Source organism: Rhincodon typus, chromosome 36 (genome assembly GCF_021869965.1).
Source record: "Rhincodon typus isolate 14 chromosome 36, sRhiTyp1.1, whole genome shotgun sequence".
In the NCBI taxonomy this organism is placed as follows: Eukaryota; Metazoa; Chordata; class Chondrichthyes; order Orectolobiformes; family Rhincodontidae; genus Rhincodon; species Rhincodon typus.
This window is the reverse complement of record NC_063367.1, coordinates 5155195-5174438: the sequence shown is the minus strand read 5'-3', so window position 1 is coordinate 5174438 and position 19244 is coordinate 5155195. Positions and strand designations below refer to the sequence as shown.

The window sequence follows — 19244 nt, the reverse complement described above, 5'->3', positions numbered from 1 at the left end:
GCATCTTCCCCACTACAGAGGTTAAGCTAACAGGTCTATAATTCCCCATCTTTTGTCTACTTCCCTTTTTAAACAGTGGCGTCACATTTGCTGTTTTCCAATCTGCTAGGACTTCCCCAGAGTCCAGCGAATTTTGGAAAATTACCACCAGTGCACCTGCTATTTCTCCCACCATCTCTTTTAGTACCCTGGGATGCATTTCATCAGGGCCAGGAGACTTATCAATCCTTAGCCCCATTAGCTTGCCCAACACTACCTCATCGGTAATTATGATTGTTTCCAGGTCCTCACCTACCTTCGTCTCTTTGTCAATTACTGGCATGTTATTAGTGTCCTCCACTGTGAAGACCGATACAAAATACGTGTTCAATGCCTCGGCCATTTCATCATATCCCACAACTAAATTCCCCTTCTCATGCTGTAAAGGTCCAACGTTTACTTTAGCCACTCTTTTTCGTTTTATATATTTATAGAAACTTTTGCTACCTGTCTTTATATTCTGTGCTAGTTTTTTCTCATGTTCTATCTTACTTTTCCTTATAGCTCTTTTTGTGGCTTTCTGTTGACCTTTAAAGTTTTCCCAATCTTCTAGTTTCATGCTGTTTTTGGCCAAATTGTATGCCTTCTCTTTCAATTTGACAGCCTCCCTTATTTCTTTAGACACCCATGGCAGATTACCCCTTTTCTTACAGTCCTTCTTTTTCATTGGAATATACTTTTGCTGAGCACTTTGAAAGATTGCTTTGAAAGTCCTCCACTGCTCGTCAACTGTCCCACCATAAAATCTTTGTTTCCAGTTTACTTTAGCCAAGTCCTCCCTCATTCTATTGTAGTTTCCCTTGTTCAAGCACAGAACCCTGGTATTGGATTTTATCTTCACACTCTCCATCTGTATTCTAAATTCAACCATACTGTGATCACTCCTTCCAAGTGGCACTAATATCCATTACAAACCCACCGACTCCCACAGCTACCTGGACTATACATCCTCACACCCCACTTCCTGTAAAGACTCCGTCCCATTCTCTCAGTTCCTCCATCTCCGTCGCATATCAACTGACGTTTTCCCAGCCACCATCAGTTCTGAGGAAGGGTCACCGGACCCGAAACATTAACTCTGTTTTCTCCTCCACAGATGCTGCCAGACCTGCTGAGCTTTTCCAGCAACTTTGTTTTTGTTCACATTTTAACTGCTCCAAAGGCTGCTCACAAACAAATCACCAGATGTGCTAAACTGTCACAGTAACAGTGCTATCAGGGGTTAAGGCTTATGTTGGGCAGATGACCAATAATAGGTCAAACATCACAATTTTATGGTATCTTTACCGCTTTCCCAACAGCTCAGTACCAGTATAAATTAAAAATATTTCAATCTGAACAATTGAGGGTCCAGAGGGATGGGCTAGACGACCAGGCTATATGATTTATCACAAAATGACATAGGCAGATTTATATAATCGTTTACCCTGCCATATTTTCCTTGGAATGACGCGCACACACACACACAAACAAATCAATCACTTCACAACCTGACCTCATGCTTTACGCTATTCACATCTTGGTGTTGGTGCACAAATGAGACAAGTTATTTTTTTTAAAAATTAAGTCTTAAAGACCTTGCATCAAAGCTACCATTTCACTAAATATTCATTGCTAATTACACCTCCTCCACACATCAATTCACACGGACAGTTGGTATCATCAGCACGATAATGGATTTCAGCAAAGCAGATTGTGAGGGTTCTTTTGAATATCACTCAAGAGTGGATGATGCTGGTAAGCAATATTTATTGCTTCACACCAGATGATGGCTCATACAGCCGACTGGCTCACTAGAACACCAGAAGGCATGCAGAGCCAATTGACTCCAGTTGATCCCTGGAGTCTGCCATAGCTCACTGAGCAGCCCCCTCACCTCCGACTCAGAGGTCATGGGTTCAAATCCCCAGAATCCAGCACAAAAATTTAGTTCAACACCTCTAAAATGCAGTATTGTGGGAGTTGTGCAATGTCACAGAAACTGTATCTCACATCTACTTAATCAAGGATCCACTTGCTCCCTCAGATGAATGTAAAACAACCCACAACCCTAGGAGCCCATCAATTCTGCTCCACCGTTAAACCTCTGGATGGTGCACACCGTCAGAATCTTAAACATGAACCCTCATGCTGAATATTGCCAGCATTTCCTGAGTTGGTCTTCAATTCTGCCCTCTGGCCCACATTAGTTGGTGACTGCACCTGAAGCTGACTGGACCCCAACTCAGAAACTCCCCCCACCCCACCCCACCCCCTTTAAAAGTTTCTACTTCTCCTCTTTTAAATTGTCCCTTAAACCATATCACTTCCACCAAGCTCTTAGTTACCAGTCTTAATAAGAGGCTGAGTGACAAATCCTGGTTGAAAATGTTTGCCAAGTGCCTTTAGACAATGTTAAAGCCACATGGAGACAGTTGGACAAGTAATCCGGACACCCGGCTAATGTTTTGGGGCATAGGTTCAAATCTCACCATGGCAGCTATGGAACTGAAACAGTGACAGTGATGCTGATTGTGAAAGTATCATCGACTGTCACTAAAAACCCATTTAGTTCACGAATGCCCTTTAGAGAATGAAATCTACCATCTTATCTGGCCTGGCCTACATGATCCACAGCAACGTAGCTGACTCTTTAACTGCCCTCTGAAATGACCCAGCAAGCAATTCAGTTCAAGTACAATTAGGGACATATAACAAATGCCGACCTTGCCAGTAACACCCACAGCCCAAAGAATTTTAAAATACGTACACAGCAGTTGTCTTTATGAAGCTAACAGGTTGGTTATAGCAGCAGAGAACAGATCACAAAGCAGTGAAGCAGATATGGAGAGAGGGATAGAGAGAGAGGGAGAGATGTGAAAAGGAGCGGGGAGAAGAGAAAGGAGGATGTCAGGGAAATAAGTTTGATGTTACTTACAGCAAAATGGAGTCCTTCTCCATTAAAATTTCATCTTTTTTAAAACCAGGATATTATTAACAGTTTTCACCAGAACATCAGAAAAATCATCAATAGTAAAACAGCACTAGGCTGCACAATCTGCCTTTTAAACTGACAAGGCACCAAAATTAACGTTGCTTGATCTTTGGGACCCTACAAAGATCTGAAAAATATGCAAGAGAACCTGCAGCCTTTTTACTTCAATAGTATTGTAGGTATACATCCCACCTCCACCATTTGAAGTAGCTCAATGTGAAACAGCTTCGGGTTTGAAGCACCTCTTGGTCTCAGAATTTCACAGCGCAGCTGAAACCCTCTCCATAATATACCAGATGTTTCTTCCTCTGTGCAGGATGAGTCAGAGAAGCATCCTGCTACTCCCTTGCCGATCGCCTTCCCTCTTCTATTATTGTACTGTCAAAGAATCTTGATCTGTGCCTCTGCCCACAAGTAAAAAAGACTGCCGCAACGGCCTTGAGATGAAGACTCAAGCAAGCATCACAGCATTCATTTCAGAGACACGTGTCTCAATCACTGAGCACGTCAAAAGGATTCCTTCTGTTTGCTGAATTAAACACGCATGAATCTCACTCACATACAGCTACTTTGAACTATTGGAATGGAGGCATAAAAAAGTCAAATGGCAACAGCTCCTGTGGTTGCGTGGGAGCGGGGAAAACAAAAAGACACCCTGTACAGAGTTCCTGTGACAAAACAAAACTTCATGCTCTGAAGTAAACTGCTTACTGTAAAATTTCTTCTTTCCATGTGTTCAGGAATCAAATTGAAAGCTACAGCACCACTGTCCAACTTGGTATAATGCAATAAAGTTCCTCACACAAGGTCCTCCTAGTAAAATGTCCATAAGTCTATGGTGAACAGTGTTATTAATGTGGAACTATCCAAGAAAAAGAAGAGATAAGCCACGAATTACTGATCGAGAACCAGACAGTCAATTTCTACCGGTCAGCCAGTAGCCTCAAAGGGCACAGCTCCCCATTCTTTTACAGGAAAAGACCTATACAGAAAATCTAGGTACGACCTTCGCAAAGCCATTACATACAGAAAGAGACAATACCACACAAACACATGTCAATTGTGGCAAGGCATAAACGATATGATGGGCTACAAAGCGAAGTCGAATAGAATCACTGACAACAATGCATCCTATGCTCGTTCTGAACAGAAGGTCAGTGAAATGATGTCAACTGCCCTTACAGCTTCGGGTGTACCTATACCACACTCACTGCCACAGACATCAGATCAGCCTTCTTGAGGGTGGCCCGTGGCAAGTGACTGGCCCAGATGAAGTCTGCAGCCGTGCATTCAGATCCTGCACGGGCCAGCCGGAGGGAGTATTCGAAGACATCTTTAACCTCTCCTTACTGCAATCTGAGGTTCCCACCTGCTTTAAGGAGTCCAGTGGTAGCTTGGTACCAAAGAAAAATCAGAAGTCACATGACCCCAGGTTATAGTCCAAAGGTTTATTTGAAATTACAACCTTTCAGAGCGCTGCTCCTTCACCTAACGAAGGAGCGCTGCTCTGAAATCTTGATTTCGGATAAACCTGTTGGTCTATAACCTGGCGTTGTGTGACTTCTGACTTTGTCCACCCCAGTCCAACACCCGCACCTCCACGTCAAAGAAAAATCAGGTAGCGAGCCTTAGAAACTACCACCTCGTGGCTCGGACATCCATTCTGGTCAAGTACTTTAAGAGGTTAGTAATAGCACACATCAAGGCCAGCCTTCCAGACTGCTTTGATCCACTACAACTCACCTACCATCACAACAAGTCCCTGACCCACATCTTCCTAGCCCTACACTCATCCCTGGAACATCTGGATAACAAGGACATCTACATCAGACTCCTATTTATTGACTTTAGCTATGTCTTCAACACATAATTCCAATTAAACTCTGAGACCCAGGACTCTGCTCCCTTCTCTGCAACTGGATCCTTGACTTCCCGACCCACAGATCATAATCAGTAAGGATAGGTGACAACATCTCCCAAATAATCTTCAACATTGGTACCCTGTAAGGCTGTGTATTCAGTTCCTTACTATACTCATTATACACTCATTACTGTGTGGCCAAATTCTGCTCTAACTCCATTTACAAGTTTGCTGATGATACTACTGTACTGGGTCAGATCTTAAACAAAGACAAGACAGTGTACAGGAAAGAGACAGAAAACTTAGTGGCATGGTGTAAAGACAATAATCTCTCCCTCAATGTCAGCAAAATGAAGGAAGCCACATGGAGGCATGCCCATCTGTATCAGTGGTGCTGAGGTGGAGATGTTCGAGAGCTTCAAGTTCCGAGGAACAAATATTACAAACAATCTGTCCTGGTCCATCCACATCGATGCTACATGACTACGGAAGTCCAGCATGTCCACAACGACTTCTGCCAATTTCTTATAGACGCACCACAGAAAGCATCCTATCCCGATGTCACACAGCTTGGTACGGCAACTGTTCTTTCGAAGACTGCAAGAAATTACAGAAATTAAGCAGCCCAGTCCATCGCACAAACCAGCCTTCCATCCATAGACTCTGTTTGTACTTCCCGCTGTCTCAGGAATGCAGCCAACCTCAAAGACCCCCTCCTACTCCAGTTATACTCTCTTTCACCCTCTTCTGTCAGAAAGATACAAAAGTTTGAAAACATGCTCCAACAGTTTCAAGAACAGCTTCTTCCCCACTGTTATCAAATTTTTGAACAAACCTTTCATACATCAGAGTTGATCTTTCTCTGCATCTTGTCTGTAGCTGTAACATTATATTCTGCATTCTGTTCTATTACCCTGATGTATTCGTGCAAGGTCGGGATAACTCGCAAAACAATACTTTTCACTGTATGTCACTACATGTGACAACAATTAATCAAATCAAATCTTTTAGGAGACCTGAAAAACAATACTGCTTCAGCATTCTGCAGTTACAAGTATGGCAATGCTAAACACCAGAGGTTAAAGATTGGTCAGGTTTTTGTGGTTAGAATTTTATTTCAACTTCCAACTCCCCCAAATTGATTACTGTCCCATATACAACACACCCCATTCCCACCCAATTATCCATTAATTAACACCTTCCATAGTCCCAACTCAGGATGGTGTGTCTCTTGGGGAGGAAATTGCAGGTGGTTGTGTATTCATTTGGTCTCAGGCATCCCCGCCATAACCTACTGGATGCTAAGCAAATGGATCAATATGAAAACATAGACTGGAATAGCCACTTCAGCACCGGCACGGCAACTTCTAGGCTCTTGTGTCAGTGTTTATTTTAAAGCTGCAACTTCTGAACATTTGTGACCACTGCACTGAGGATTCCATTCACTCCCATCTCATGTCCACCTCCCAATCCGCCACTATGCCACAAGTGGGTATGGTCTGTACAGGACAGCCTGTACCAAATTGCTTTCCTGCCCTGAAACAGCAGTCAGGTAGAGGAGGTAGGGCAGAACCAAGGAGTGGGTGAAACCTAAGGAGGGTTGTCTCTGAATTGCAATTCACAAATTGACAATCATTTAAATGACGCCTCCAACATGGTTCCGACCACCTTTCATGCAAAGGTTTGCAAACTAAACAGTGAACTATGCAATTTTATATATTTGTTCAAAGGATGTAAGCATCGCTGCCTCAACCAATGTTTATTGTCCATCCAAGTGCCATTGAGAAACTGACGGTGGGCTGCCTTCTTGGGATGTAAAAAGACCCAGAGTGCTATTAAGAGGAGGATTTAGGGATTTTGACCCAGCAACACTGAAGGAACAATGATATAGCTCTGAGTCAGGATGGAGTGAGTTTGAAGAGAAACTTGCAAGTGGTGGTGTTCCACCTGTCTGCTGACCTTGCCCTTCAGCATGTTAGTGGTTATGGGTTTGGAAGGTACTGAGGAGCCTTGGGTGAGTTGTTATCAGGACAGTTGACCCAAAGCTTAGTTAATCTGGTCAAGAGTTTGGATATGCATAGCTAAGTTTTAGATGACCCAAACATAATGGGGAACTGAAGTTGGGAGGCAAGCTTAAGGGAATACCAGATAGTCAAGAGCAACAATGCCGAGCAAGAAACTCTGCAACAACTGAAGGCAGAAGGTCTCCTACTAGTCCTAAATCAACTCAAATTAGCAACTGCATTCAGCAAAGGGGAAGTGGCTTGAATGCGAACTGAGAAAATCTCAATCTTGATATTGTCACTAGATGTCGACCAGCGTGTGGGCATGTGCGCACTTGTGTGAAGGAGAGGGAGAGGGAGATTTCAAAATTAAAGGTGGCATTGCTGAATCTGCAACTTTTGTCTGAGGCCATTTTTTTCTTAATCCCCTTCCAATGGATGAAATCTCTGCAGTGATGAGTTGAGTGTTAATGGAAGAAGCTTCTATTTATGAAATTAGGCACCAGCCTCTGAAGCAATTTAAATTTAGCGCAACTTTTTTTTTTACATGCTGCTTTTCCTTGGCCTTTGCAGCTTTGGTGGCAAAGGAAGGGGTGACAACAGCTCAAACTGTCAGAGGGAAAGTGCCTGCTACATTTTGGCTGCCTGTTTTGTTAAAAATCAGTGAAAATCACAAGGAACCCAAGGCATTGTCACAGCGAAGGTGGGAGAGTGTATAATACGTCACAAGAAGAGACTCATCTATACCTGTAGTACAGATCTGTTGCAAGAAGTGACCAAGCTATCACACTGTGGGCATGAAGTGCAAACACACTGGCATATGTCCATCCCGCTAATATCAGATACATGCCCGCACTCAATGCTTCTAAAAACATTAAAACAATGGCTTTAGGTGTGAAAGCATTTGATCAAGAGTTCTTCATTCATGAATGCAGAATCCAAACCCACAACCACTTCCATCTAGAAGGACAAGGGCAGCAGATATATGGGAACACCACCACCTGCAAGTTCCCCTCTAAGCCAATCACCATCCTGACTTGGAAATATCACAGTTCCTTCACTGTCACTGGGTTAAAACCCTGGAATTCCTTCCTTAAAGGTACTGTGGGTCAACCTATTGCACATGGACTACAGTACATGAACCGTAGCAGCTCACCATCACCTTCACAAGGGCAACTAGGTACAGACAGTAAGTGCTGGCCAGCCAGCGACGCCTACATCCATGAGTGAATTTTAAAAAGGCTAATGTTAATCCTCCCACTCAGCGTAGGCAGAGATTGATGATGCAAAGAAAGGTGCTATGACTGGATGCATGATGCAGAGAAGGCCAGAGATATTTCAGGATTCTGCCTGATTCAGTGCTACAATATAGCGACAAACGAGGAGGGTTAAAAAAGATGCACCTTCCCCATCATCACATTTTTAAAAAATTCCTGGATTTGTATTGTTGCTACTCTATCGGAAGTAACATCAATGCAACACAGATATCAGCGCATGGGAGCCCTCGTTCAGAAGAAACCGATTTGGAGGAAACTCCCATATGAAGGGGCACAATTCTTTGAGAATACCTATCAGCAAGAGGAAGAATGGTAAAGGAACTAGAGAAAGGAATGCTCAATGTCAAGGATCAATTCCAGCTCCTAGATAAACACCTGGCAAATAAGTGGTTGGAGATGTGCCTCTAGTATTGGGCTCATCAGCCACACAATGCCCCAGAGTCCCCAAGCAGTAACACAGACTTTCTGAAGTGGACAATCATACTTGTTAGCAAGGAATCACCACCAGCACTGAGTTCAGAGTGTCTGTTGGATATACTGCCCACTCCTTTGCGCAGAAGCATTATCTAGCATCAGTTTTAAATTTTCCTTTGCCTCCAGGCTCCCCTGGCAATGTTCATTTCGCATTTACATTACTATTGCATTTGTAATCTGGTATAACTCAACACATCAGCTCTCAAACACAAACTTTCCAGGCACAATAGCACAGGTGTCTCCCAATCCTGTCCTGAAAGCTCAGATCTCTAAAGTTAGAGATCAATTCAGTGACATGCGGAAAGGAGTGAGGTGAAAGGAACCGAGCACAATACTCAAGGTCTTCAGATAGAATGCCAGTAAGTTACTGACCTGAATGGTCTTGATTAATTTGAGACCTTGGGGCATCCTCAGGGAACCGTGCTCAGTTAACTTCTCAACTGAGTTCCTCAACCTCATGATGATGCCTTCTGTCAACGGCACTTCCCTGTACCAACACTAGACCTCTCATGCTCCAAGATTGTACGTTTTCTCATGAAAACGGAGAGACAACTGCGATGTCATTCCAAAAATAAATCAGGACAATTCCCAGAGTCCAATGCAAACAGCAATGCTCAAAATCCATCACACAATATGACAGTTTCTAAAGCAGTCAGCTCTGCTCACCTGTACAGCCTTCAAACCCATTGCACAGTCCCTCGTCAGCATCTCCTAAACCATGTCCTCTACCATATAGGACAAGGGAAGCAGACGCGTAGGGAAAATCACCACCTGCAAGCTTCCCCCACACCCCTTGCCACTCATCATCCTGACTCGGAATAGTATCACTGTTCTCCACTGAAACTGGGCCAAAATCCTGGAACATCCCACCCCGCCAACAGTACTGTGGGTGACTGCATGGATTGCTGTGCTTCAAGAATGCGGCTCACCACTATCTTCCCAAGGGTAATCATGGAAGGGCAACAAATGCTGGCCAAAGCCAGCAAAGTCTATGCTCTGTGGATGAATAAAGAAAGAACTCAGTGCTCTTCCACTTTTGTCTTAAAGAAGCTTGCTAACAGAGTTCTTGATTGGTCATTTATCAACTACCCGATGAACTATTCAACAACTTAAAAGAAAGTCTGTACGTGGCTGCAGGTGGGACAGGAAAAGTAGGCCATTTCCACAAGACTGAGACTCTTGTGACATAGTGGTAGCGTCCCTACCTCTGAACCAGTTCTGAGGAAGGGTCACCTAACCCAAAACATTAAATCTGACTTCTGCCCACAGATGCTGATAGACCGGCTGAGCTTTTCCAGCAATTTCTGTCTTTGTTCTCAACGAGAAGGCCCAGGTTTAAGTCCCACCTGCTCCAGAGGTGTGTAACAACATCTTCTACACAGGCTGATTAAAAATATCTACTTCCACAAAGCCAACCTTGTCTGAAACTTATTTATTGGCTACTTGCTTCATATTCTTCATTTATGATAGAGGTTAAGCAGTTTAGCTCCCACTCATGCTATCCAATAACCCCCTCTCCATTCTGAAGCTCTGCAGCAGGACTATCCAAGTCCCGTTCAACCCAAAAAGGGACTTCAACTTTGAGAGTTGCTCAACATAACTTAAAGGCTGATGTGACTTAAAGGCTGATGTGCTGGAACATGCCTTTCTATTGGTCTGAGTCACCAATAAGATTTCAGACTTGTGTACATGATCATCCAAATGGGGCTTCGCCATTGTGGGATATTTAATTTGCAGTCGAGCCTCTCTCAGCCTCTTAGGTTGCTTTCCTAAACCAATACAAAATCCTCACTGGCTTTTTTATACTGATCCCTGGGAAATAGCTGTTTGAAAAAACCGGTGGAAAGCTTCAAGAACTTTAGCTCCAGAAATCCTGACTCAGCTAGGGATGATGTCATTCTTGGATTCTCCGGAATCACAAGATGCTGCTGCTGGCAACCTGGGAGATAAGTAAGGCTTCACATCTACAAACTCCCATCCCACTACTACAACTCTCACTCTCCTGCCAGACATTCTGTTCCTACTCAACACAGTCTTGTTTCACCCAAGGGAAAAAAGACAATAGACAATCTAGTGGAGAACAGACTGCTGCACAGAAGCAGCTTCCAATTCCATACTGCCTTTTGCAACCTTAAGACATCACAAAGCACTTTTAAATCAATGAGGTACAGTAACTGTTGCAACATTTGCACACAAACATCCAGTAACAGCACGATGACAATAACCAGATAATCTGATTTTACAATGTCGGCTGAGGGACACATAATGACCAGTAAAGAGAACTAATATTCACTTAATCAAAATATTTTATATCCACCTGACAGAGCATAGGGACATCTGTTTGATGTGTTCCTGAAGAGGCACCTCAGACAGTATTCCTCTAACAAGGCACTAAGAGCATCAGCCTCAATCATTTGCTCAGTAACTCCTGAGTGGGACTGAAACCCACAACCTGCTGATTCAGAAGGGGAGTGTGCTACTCACTTAGCCATCACAGGACACTTATAAAAGATGTGTGACATGTTCAAATGATTGCTGAGCACATCAATCACTTTACTTAGAGACATACAGCACAGAAACAGACCCTTCAGCCCAACTCTTCCATACTGATAAGATCCTAAACTGATCTAGTCCCATTTGCCAGCACGTGGCCCATATTCCTCTAAACCATTCCTATTGATGTACCCATCCAGATGCCTTTTATATGTTGTAATTGTACCAGCTTCCACCATTTCCTCTGGTAGCTCATTCAATACATGCACCACCTTCTGCATGAAAAAGTTACCCTTCAGATCCCTTTTAAATCTTTCCCCACTCACCTTAAACCTATGCTCTCCAGTTGTGAGCTCCACTGCCTCCGGAAAAGACCTTGGCTGTTCACCCTATCCATTCCTCTCATGATTCTTTAAATCTCTAAAAGGTCACCCCCTCAGCCTCTGACCCTCCAGGGAAAAAAGCCCAGCCTATTCAGCCTCTCCCTATAGCTCAAATGCTCCAGTCCCAGCAACATTCTTGTAAATTTTTTCTGCTACCCTCTCAAGTTTAAAAACATCCTTTGTACATATGGGAGACCAGAATCGTACACAGTTTTCTAAAAGTGGCCTAACCAATGCCCTATACAGCTGTAACACTGACATCCCAACTCCTATGCTCACCGTTCTGACAAATGAAAGCAAGTATGCCAAAAGCCTTCTGCACCACCCTGTCTACCTGTGACTCCATTTTCAAGGAACTTTTACTTTGTGCTTAAGATGGTTTCAATGGTTTCAGCTGCAGCATTAACATCAATTTGTTTTTCGGATTAACCACAATTATATTTTCCGGTTTCATACGGAAGCAATAGGAATGCAAACGTTGTATTATATTGATCACAGGTGTTTAATACTGTAATGGTGTGTGTCCAGGAACCATTTTCACATGATCAGCACTTTCTCCCTCCACTTGACTCCCAATTGATCAATATAGCTTGTAATGAAACCCTGACAGTTCTGAAGAGAATGCAATAGATATCCCAGCTCCCACAAGGAATCAGTACCCGGCTTCTTAAGATATGAAAGCTCTCAAATGCAACAAACTGGACTCAGGAGGGGCACTAGAGTCAGTCACAAAACAACCCATAATTCCACCAATGACAATGCCTTATTGATATGAGATCTAGGAAGGGAAAGGGAAAGGGAAAGGGAAAGGGAAAGGGAAAGGGAAAGGGAAAGGGAAAGGGAAAGGGAAAGGGAAAGGGAAAGATTTAAGAAAATAAATTGGGCATAAAAGCAAAATAACAGCTAAAATGGAATGCCTCAGAGGAGGGGATTAAATCTTGCACTGAATTGAACTTTGCTTTAAAAAGGTGCCGAAACTGAGAGTGTAAGTGGGGCATCCTGGAGATCAGTTTCAGGATCCTTCTCTGTTTAATACAGGCCAACACAAGGAGAGTAGGACACTGCCTATAAATGTGTGGTCACCGCAGGCTCAAGTGAGGCAATCAAGATGGAATCAAACTCTTATCTGGAAAGAATAAGTGTAGAGTTGTGGGGAGAAAGGGGCATGAAGAATGATATCAAGCGAAATGCTCAGAGAACCAGACTGACATGGGCTGAATGGCCTCATTCTGCATTGCAACAATTCTGCACGTTTGCATGGCAGGAAAATAGTTACATGAATGCCATGCCCACCACCACGTTTTTCTTTTGCACCTTTCGTGAGCCTGGGAAATGTATTGATAACAGGACACTATCAGAGTTGTTCCAAGTTGCACAACAGCAACTGACCCCTTTACTTTTCTCCCTTCGGAGATTAATTCCTCAGCTTTGACTGTTAAAAACCAGGCACAAACCCACCCTGGGAGCTGGCACTTCACACTGTACCACCAGTCTGGCCGATTTACACAAACACAACTTTTCAGGAAGGGCGCGATGGGCAACTGTGGTAGTGAACGTGTTTCACATTCCATAATATGTTCAATCAATGCCAAGTTGTAGCAAGAACCCTTAAAGCATCACATCAGGCATGCAGAGCATGCCTGGCTATATAAAATGTTGAGGAATGTCCACATTCCAAAAAGAAGGAAACACTCACAGGCCAGAATGCATAACATAGAAACCATGCACCCTGGAGTGAGTACAAAGGATCACAAAGTTTAAAGGTAACAGTCGTGACTTCACTCGACAGGAGTTATTGCCGCTTCGCCTCCTGTTTAAATGTCAGTGAATTGAGAAGATATCATTTCCAATACCGGAGTATATGCCACTTGGCTTACATTAAACAGAAGAGGATCCTGAAACTGATCCCTGGGATGCCCTAATTAATGCTGTCTGTTTTGGCAGCTTTTAAACCAAAGCTCAATCCAGTGCAAGGTTTAATCCCCTCCTCTAAGGCATCCTATTTTAGACATTATCCATCATCATGGATCCTTGTTAAAAGCTCTCAGAAATGCAACATTAACTGCATTTCCTTGTCCATTGTACCAAACATCTTCGAAGAAATGTGTTCATCTGGAGTAAATGCAACATTGGTAATTCCTCTACAGCAGGCACCAGTTTAACAGAGAGCAACACTCCAGAAGCCTGGGGCATTCTTTCTTTTCTGTGTTCTTTCATGGGATGTGGGTGCTGCTGGCAAGTCCAAGAAACCAAACCAAATTGCCCTTGAACTGAATGGCTTGCTGAGCCATTCCAAAGACCAGTTAACGTTAATCACATGGCTGTGCTCTTGCTTGTTTTGTGTGCGCGCACGGAATTAGAATTACAACTTTTTATTCACTTTCTAGTGGGCAGCCTCAGAACCTCTTATTCCAGAACCATTGGTGGAGCAACGATATCCAGCTGGATTGGACCCAATATTAATAGTGGAAAACCAGAAATGTTTTCAAACGACAGGTGTAATGCCTGTACAGGTACACTGTGACTATGTTACTGGGCCAGCACTGTAAACACTGGTGTAAAAGTCAAGTTTCTAAGACTAAAGTTTTAGCCAAACACAAAACAGGGGACCAACTTGACCAGTAACATTTTGGAGGGGATGAAATTCTCTCTCTCACCCCAGCTTGCTGTCAGAGTTGCCAGGTCAGACCCCAATACCAAAAGGAACCAAAAAGTATCTTTTTACTTAATTATTTAACATATAATAATCATCTCAATGAAAGCAGACATTATCTATATAAACCTTTATATACAACACCCAGAACTGGCTCTGAAATCTGCAATAGCTAATTTTCTTGCTTGTGTTAGGGCAAACATTTGAAGAGGTCTGTAAGAAACAGAGTTCCTTCTGGTGATTTTCAATTTTATATTTTGAAACTCTATTTTCCAACCACGGCCACATGCTAGGCCATCCTTTATTTCTGCATTTATTCTTGGGCATCTGTCCCAGCTATGTAGATAGCTTCCTTCCTCCAGGTTCCAATGATCTTCCCTGATATCTTAAATTCTCTAGCTGCTGCAATCTCAACAATGTTCAGTTTGAACTGGACTGTATATCTGTCATTCCTACTTGATGCCACATTGTTGTATTAGAGGACAGAATTGGTGGGAATAATGTGGACTGCAGTGAGGTGGCAAACTTGATAGTACGAGCTGATGTGCCAACACAAGGAGCTGAACAGCCACCTTCAATGCGGTGCTTTTCTTGGATTCTATCAATAGGAGGGTTCATACCAGAGTAAGTGTGACTTCAACAGTGAGTGGTGAATACAAGGAGATTGCACTTTTCTAGCTAAAAGTTGGGGTTAACCTATACACAGCACCAACCATTGCTCAATATACATCCTAATCCTGACGGAGCCCCGGATTCAGATACATGAAGTTGAAATCTAACTACGGCAGCTGTTGAGATTAAATTCAGTTACTTTTGTTGCTAAAACCCATTCGATTCATGAATTTCTTTTAGGGACTGAAATCTTCCATCCTTGCACAGTCTGGCCTATGTGCAACTCCAGAACCACAGCAACGTGGTTGACTCATAACAGTTCTCTGAAATGGCTCAACCAGTCAGTTACATTCAAGGTGGCTGACCATCTTCTCAAGGGCAATTAGAAACGGACAATAACCGTTGGCTTTGTTGTCATGCAAAGAACAAAACCAAAACACAAAGCACACAGAGAAGCTTCCAGAAATACCTTCAACAGGTTCCAGCAAACCTACAGATTCCTACAATAGGACAGTCTCGATATTGGTACAGTTACGCATCCAGATTCAATTCACAAATAAGTTTCTCAATGGAAGTGCCTTGTAATCAAAACTCCTTACAAACAAAATCATGTCACTGATACACTTGAGGGATATTTGCGAGAAAAGCTGAAATTATGCCTTGTTCAAAATTACTTCTTTGATAAATTACGAGTACGCTTCCAAAATACAACAAAGGGACACCTCTCTTAGTTAGAAGAAAGACATACTACCTGCTTTGGTTTCCTTGACACTCTCAAAATTAAGACTAGCTTTTACATCCTTGCTTTTTCTTAGTTGATGATTCTTACTTGATTCTGAGTTCATTTCAAAAATACCTCATTGGCTGTAAAGAGCTTTGAGACATCCAGTGGTCACAAGTCACAAAAAAAGGCAATGGTATCACTATTGTAGTGAAGAGAATAAAGTTAGCTTTGCAGCTGATACAAGCAGAACAGTGACCATAAAGTCTTTGTCACTGACCATGTCAAGACACAACAACTTCAGACATTGTTATGTCACCATTTGCACTGCTAAATGACCATAGGCAGAGAGAGCAATCTCTGGGAATTTATGAATAATCAATTGATTAATGCTGAGCTGTAATACCCGGACATCACAAAGACCTGCTGACTTTACACGTGATAGTTCTACACTCTACACAGAAACATGGACACAGCAACAAATTGCGGTGTTAACCCCACAGCCTCTCATAAGTAACAAATGAAGTAAGAAACTTGTGCTTATGGAAGTACCTGTAACACAGTAAGATGCCCCAAGGCACTTTACAGAAATGTCAAACGAGAAAATTGACATTAGTCCAAAGATACAAGTGCTTGTTCTCTGTGTCTCCAGATTCTCTAACTGGTCAGTCAACTAGACCTCCAGCTTCTGTAAGACACCTGCTGCAATTCTCAATTACCCAACACCTTTGTTCTTTCAGGCTATTACGGGCACTCCCTCCCCAGGGCCTCATTGAGATCGCCTCTGTAGGTTCTCCTCGACTAGCACCATCACTGCAGAATTCACAGCCCTTACCACCCCACAGAAAACAAACTGCATTCTGTGACTTTACCTCTTGCGCACCTAAACCACTCTCCTCCCCAGGGCAACTTCACTCTTCCAGTGCTAGCTGCACCATCCGTGCTCACATACCATGCCACTTAATTCTCTCAGTCTTGTCCTTTAAACACCATCTGAACCTTCACACCACTGATCTCTCTTGCTGTAGTTCAGCAGCCATTTCCTGCAGACCTCTAACTCAGGATATTATTCTCCCTTAAAAAGGGCACAAAGTTGATGCTCCTCTTGAGGAGCAGGAAGCAGCCCTTCATCCCCTTGAGCTTGTCAGTCATTTATTTTGATTCTGGCTGATTTGCACCTTAACTGTATCCTCTCCTTTTTGGTCCTGCTTTGTACTCCGTTGCACATCAAACATTTCTATGGGAAGCCACAAGACGAAACACAAGGAATAAACACCAGCTAAGACAGGCAACAGGAGTGACAGCCAGGCCTACTATTCTAAATAAAACTGAACACTCAGGCATAATTACCAAGATTACCAACCAATGCTGTAGCTGATATCATGGATCCAAATCAGTGCTCGCATAGTGATTTATGAGGGGCACAGGATCCAAAAGGTGAGAGAGAACTGCATTCTCAGTAATCAGTCAATTCTAGCAATTTACATTAACCACTTCAATTTCAGTAAATCATAACCAGTACTCAAAATAACAGATATTAAAAACCGTTCATGAGAAACAATATTATGGCTACAATAACACAGCTGAGCATCCTACTATCAAAGTCATTCAGCACAGAAACAGACTCTTCGGTCCACAAGTCCACGCTGACAATATTCCCAAACTAAATTAGTCCAACTTGCCTGCGTTTGGCCCACATCCCTCTAAACCTTTCCTATTCACATACTTATACAAATATCTTCTAAATGTTGTAACTGTACCCACATCCACCACTTCCTCTGGCAGTTCATTCCACACACAAACCACCCCATATAAAAACGTTGCCCCTCTTGCCTCTTAACTCACACCTACACTTTCCATCGGACAAAACTGCACACTCTTTACAATACCAGGAACCATTTGGCCCCACTTGTACATGCTGGTGTTATGCTCCACACCAGTCTCCTGCTTCCCCTTTTCATCACAGTCTATCAACAGAATCTTGGATCACGTTCTCCCGTGTCTGTGTATTTAGCTTCCCCATAAGCAAACTGACCGTAGCTTAATAAACCAGCCATCTCAAATACTTTTAACACAATGGCTTTGCTTTGCATCGAGGCAAGGCTGGGGAAACAAAAGAAAATGCTTCTCCCTGACAGACAGCAGGAAGATGAACTTTGTCAGGTTGAGTGTCACCACCCAAAAAATGCCGGTCCTTCTGCTACCAGGGACTCCTCTGCCTTCTCACGTGGCAAATGCACTACCCCCCCACCACAGACAGACACACACACACAGATACAGAATAACAGCACTTCCAAGGAGCTTCTCAGAATCAGTAATCAAAACATTAATACAGACATGTGCTTCACCTTCACCCATTTATTTTGATCCTGGCTGATTTGCACCTTAACTGTATCCTCTCCTTTTTGGTCCTGCTTTGTACTCCGTTGCACATCAAAATTTCTACGTGAAGCCACAAGAGGAAACACAAGGAATAAACACCAGCTAAGGCAGGCAAGACGAGTGACAGCCAGTCAACATTTTCCTCCATTTCCCAATTTGCGGCTTTAAACATCGCCTTAAAAAGAGATTAAGTTTCTGAAGCAGCAATTCTGGAAGAAAAACTGCAACAAGATATCCAAAACCAAGCTGAATCACCACTGCTGTTTATTCCTGCTGACTGTAATTCTTCCCTGACTCAATCATTCAACTCGTATTTTGAACCTCGTTCCATTCCTGGTCCCACGCTCCCCCTTTCTCAACCAGCACACCACCTGCTCCCACATTTGGCAGTCAATACTTGGCTCCGATCTGAGTCAACTTTTCCATTATCTATACTGCCAGTCTTCACCCTGCTTCAGTCCATTACCCAACCTACCCTGGCCAGCTTTTATCTTTATGCCTCTACACTGCCACCTCTTCTGAATCCCTCATTCCCAACCTTAACACATTACTTTCTTCATATTTACAAACCAGAGTTTCCTATCCAAAATTTACTTCAAATTCAAACATACCAACTTCAAAATCGGTTTAACAGAACAGAAAGCATGAAAACACAACCATTCTTCCTCTTCTGTCCATACCACCTCCCCCATTTCCTCACAATCCTTCTGTAACTGTCCCCAATTTTGGCCCTCAGACCCCAGTCTGCAACATTCCACCTATTCCTCTCCACAATCCTCACTCCACATATGCTCCGTCTCCATCCCCCCTACACTGCATAAACCCCTTCCCAGACTCAACCTCTCCTCGCCCCTTCCTCACGTATTCCACCCCCGTACTCCCCTTCATCCCTCCCCCTCCAGTCATGCACACCCCACTCCCCCAGGTTACCCTCCCCCCAGTACTCGCCTCTCCCCCTCACTGCACTTTCCCTCCCCCCAGTACTCCCCCGCATTCCCCTCCCTCCAGTACTCATCACCCCCTCAGCCCCCAGTATTCCCCCTCCCCGCACTCCACCTCCACCCAGTACTCCCCCCTTCAACTCACTGCACTTCCCCCAAGTACCCCACCTCACTCACCGCATTCCCCCTCCCCGCCAGAACTTCCTTGTCCTGTGCTCCCCCTCCCCTCAGTACACCCACTCCCTGTGCTGCCCCTCCCACAGTACTCCCCCTCCCACTCACTGTGCTCCCCCTCCCCCCTCCCCGAGTACTCCCCCCAGCACACACCCACCCCACACTGTCCCTCCCCCTAGACTATACCACCCCGCCCTGCACCTCCCCAGTGCTCCCCATCCCCACGTTCACTTAATCCGCCCACCACACTCCCCCCC

General features: G+C 43.7%; 1 protein-coding gene across 3 annotated transcripts in view; it reads right to left on the bottom strand.

Annotated features, from left to right (window-relative positions):
• LOC109934754 (casein kinase I-like) overlaps positions 1-19244 on the bottom strand; it is a 193053-nt gene that overhangs the window by 172777 nt on the left and 1032 nt on the right. The gene's annotated exons all lie outside the window — the stretch shown is intronic.